We start from the raw sequence: 4263 nt of genomic DNA, 5'->3' as shown, positions 1-4263 counted from the left end.
ATAAAGTCAAAAGGATCTTGGTCGACAATGGGAGCTCCGTAGATGTCTTATTATACTCAACTTTTCTCAGTATGGGCCTCGCTCGAGAGAAGCTCTAACCTGTTGCAGGTCTGCTATATGGATCTAATAATTGACCTATACGAGTGGAAGGTACGATAAGCCTTCTCGTTATACTGGGAGAATTCTCCCAATAGCCCACACACTCCATCTAGTTTATTATCGTGAAGTCAGAATCAATATACAATGCTATCTTTGGAAGGCCACTTTAGTTAATCTTTGGGATCGTTGCCTCGATCACACACCTCAAATTAAAATTTCTCACCCCATCAAATATTAACATAGTATGAGGAGATCAGTAAGAAGTGCAATACTGCTATCTTCAACAGGCTCAGTCATGCCCATCAATTTCCTTGAGCATCGAATACTCTGATCTACAAAATGAGGACATTCCTCAAAAGGCCTCCCCATCGAGGATCTTGATTATATCTCCCTATCCGATGAACATCCTTCAAGAATAGTGTAGATTGGATCGTTACTCTTGGAGGGAGAGAAGACAAAGTATGTAGAGTTTCTACGAAGAAATTAAGATGTTTTTATTTGGAGTCCAGCAGACATGCCTGGAATCAATCCTGAAGTAATAATACACTCCCTTAAAGTAAATCCAATGTACAAGCCAGATATTTAGAAGAAGCAAAGTTTTGTACCAAAATGCTAGCAAGCATTTAAAAAGGAAGTCGATAAACTCCTAGAGGCTGGATTCATACGAGAAGTGTACTATCCAACCTGACTGGAAAATGTGGTTATGGTTAAGAAGACTAGTGAAGCTTGGATAATGTGTGTAGATTACATAGACCTCAATAAGGCCTATCCGAAGGACAGCATTTCGCTCCATCATATCGACCAATTGGTTGATGCTACATCTGGGCATCAAATGCTAAGTTTTATGGATGCCTACTAAGGTTACAATCAAATAAGAATGAATCTCGTAGATGAGGATGCAATAGATTTTCAAACATACAAAGGACTATATTTCTACCAAGTTTTTCCCTTCAGACTCAAGAATGCGGGAGCCACATATCAGTGCCTCATGAATAAGGTGTTTAAAGACCTTATAGAGCATATAATAGAGGTTTATATAGATGATATGCTAGTGAAAAGCCTTGAAAAATCTCACCATATATCTGATTTGGAACAATGTTTTTGTCTCCTCCGTTCTTACAGCATGCACCTCAATCCCTCTAAATGTGCATTCGGAGTTGTCTCAGAAAAATTTATAAGTTTCAAGATTACCCACCAAGGAATTGAGGCCAATCCTGAGAAGATTAAGGATCTAAAAAATATGGTGCCTCCAAGAAACATCAAAGAAGTCCAGAGATTAAATGGAAGGATCACAACACTCTCTCGCTTCTTAGCTCGCTTAGGAGATATATATCTACCCTTCTTCAAGATCCTCAGAGGTGCCCGTAGCTTATGATTTCAATGGACTGATGAATGCAGGGAGGCCTTTGAGCAGCTCTGAACTTATATAGCCTCACCTCTGCTACTCTCAAAACCAGATTCGGGAGAAAGATTATATTTGTACTTGGTTATTTCTACCAAGGCAATTAGTTCAATATTGGTTTGAGATAAGAATGCTATACAACATCTTATATATAATGTCAATAAGATCTTATCTGAAATATAAGGATGTTATCCCTCAGCAGATAAGACAGCTTTGGCATTAGTGTACTCAGCCAGAAAGTTACGCCTTTACTTCCAAGTCCATATAATCAGAGTCTATACAAATTTGTTGCTAAAAGTATCCTTCAAAAGCCAGAAGCCTCTAACAGACTCATCAAGTGGTCTATAGAATTAGGAGAATTCGATATTCACTACCTGCCTAGACCCGATATCAAATCTCAAGAACTTGTATATTTTTTGGTTGAATGCACCATCTAGATATCTGACAATCCACCAAGTGCTTCACCCTCTCCCCCATGCTGGACATTGTATGTTGATGGAGCCTCCAAAGGTTCTGGCATTGGGGTAGGAGTTATGTTGATCTCTCCACAATAAGTTATTCTTGAATATAGACTCCAATTCAAGTTCCCTGCAACAAACAACACAACAAAATACGAGGCCCTTGTTGTCGGGTTAAGGTTGGCAATCGATTGTGAATTACAAAACTTGGTGGTCTATATTGATTTGCAAGTAATTGCCTCACAGGTTGAGGGAGAGTTCGACATCCATAATCCCCAACTGGCCCTATATTATAATATATTAAAGTTGTTCTTAGCCCGTATAAACAAACATCAGATCATCCATATTCTATGAGAGCAAAACGCACAAGCATACGCCCTCTTCAAACTAGCTACATCCATAACCGGTGATACTTTTAAAAGAAAGTGTATCGAGGAGATCCACTTCCCAAGTATTTTGGGCTCATGGATAATACAATTGATCGACGAGTTAAGAGAAACATCCTAGAACAATCCCATTCTAACCTTCTTATAAGAAGGCGTTCTTCCTGAAGACCCGACAGTGGCAGTACGACTTCGGAGGCAGACAACAAACTTTACTATTATTAATGGGGAATTATACAAGCGAGCCTTCTCGGGACCCTACCTCAAGTATCTTCCTCCTTCAGAGGCAAATTATGTAGTCAGAGAAGTACATTCAACCATATGTGGAGAACATCTGGGTGGAAGGGCTTTAACATAAAAAGTCTTAAGACTGGGGTTTTATTGGCCAATAATGAAGCAAGATGTGCTAGGGCTCGTGCAAAAATGTAATAGTTTCCAGTTACATGCTAACATCACCCATCTACCTGTCATAGAGATCTTAACATTATAGAGTCCCTGACTTTCGCCTAGTGGGGGATTGACATAGTAGGACCCTTTCATATAGCCTTGGGTCAACAAAAGTTTATCATCTTGGTTGTAGTCTATTTCACAAAGTGGGTAGAAGTAGAACCTCTAACAAAAATCATCGAAGTAAATGTTAAATAATTTTTATGGAAGAATATAATATGTTATTTTGGCATTCCCACAAAAGTTATCACTGATAATGGAATACAATTCACTGAAAGGGTCTTTACCACATTTTACAAAGATCTCTACATTCAGCTAGTACACATGGCTATGGCCCATCCTTAGACTAATGGAAAAATGGAGGTCACTAATTAGACTATCTTGAAGGAATTGAAGACATGAATGGACAAGGCTGGATGGCAATGGGCTAATGAGCTCCCAATTATCCTCTAGGCCTATCATACCATGAAAAGAACACCAACAATAGAAATCCCGTACAATCTCTACTTTGGCACAAAAGTTGTTATTCCCATCAACATTGGAGTTCCAAGTCATAGAGTTCAAACTTTTGACTTCAATGGAAACGAAGAAAAGCTCTGGTACAACCTAGACCTCCTTCCAAAAGCAAGAGATAAGGTGATGCTCAAGGTTGCTTCATAACACTAGAGAGTTGCCCGTCATTATAACCGAAGAATGAAACCATGACATATATCAATTGGAGACCTAGTTCTACTCAGCAACGAGGCAGCAGGAAAGGGCCATCAACATAATAAACTCTCCCCCTCTAGGAGGGTCCACAGTTAGTAGCAGCTATGATGAAGTCTAGGACTTTCAAATTGAAGGAAGCTGAGGGAAAGATGCTTCATCAGACCTGGAATATAAACAATCACCACAAGTACTATCAATAGAGCACAATATTTCTACTTGTTTTAAATATTATATGTTTTTAGTATTGTGTGTTTTCAGTATTGTAATTCTTCAGTATTGAACGTTATTTGTCTCTTATTATTTATGGTGTTTATAGCTTCTTCATTCCTAAGTTATGTCAGAGAATTATGACTTTGTTCTTTTATTGAGTATATTATTGTCTTCTTCGAGTAAAATCGTATTGATAGATTCACACAAGCTGTAAACTTCAATCTTAAAATTCTTGATTCGAGAATCACATAATCATTATTGTAACTCAATCAATGGATGATCAATCCTAGGGGGATTTGATCTAACCTCTTCCACATATGTTAAAAAGCATTAAATAATGCTTTAATCGATAACCTTAGATAGATCAAATACCCTAGGTGGGTGTCACTTAATTTTTATATCCTTAATTTGAGGAATACACATTCTTTATTGAACATCAATCACTAGATGATCAATCCCAGGGGGATTTGATTCGACCTCTTCCACATAGGTTAATGCCATCAGGAAACTCTGGCAAACAACCTCGGATGGGTTGCACATCCTTTGGTGGATTCTC

This window comes from Dendrobium catenatum, unplaced genomic scaffold (assembly GCF_001605985.2).
Source record: "Dendrobium catenatum unplaced genomic scaffold, ASM160598v2 fragScaff_scaffold_860, whole genome shotgun sequence".
NCBI lineage: Eukaryota > Viridiplantae > Streptophyta > Magnoliopsida > Asparagales > Orchidaceae > Dendrobium > Dendrobium catenatum.
The sequence above is the reverse complement of the archived record's forward strand: the minus strand, read 5'-3'. Positions refer to the sequence as shown.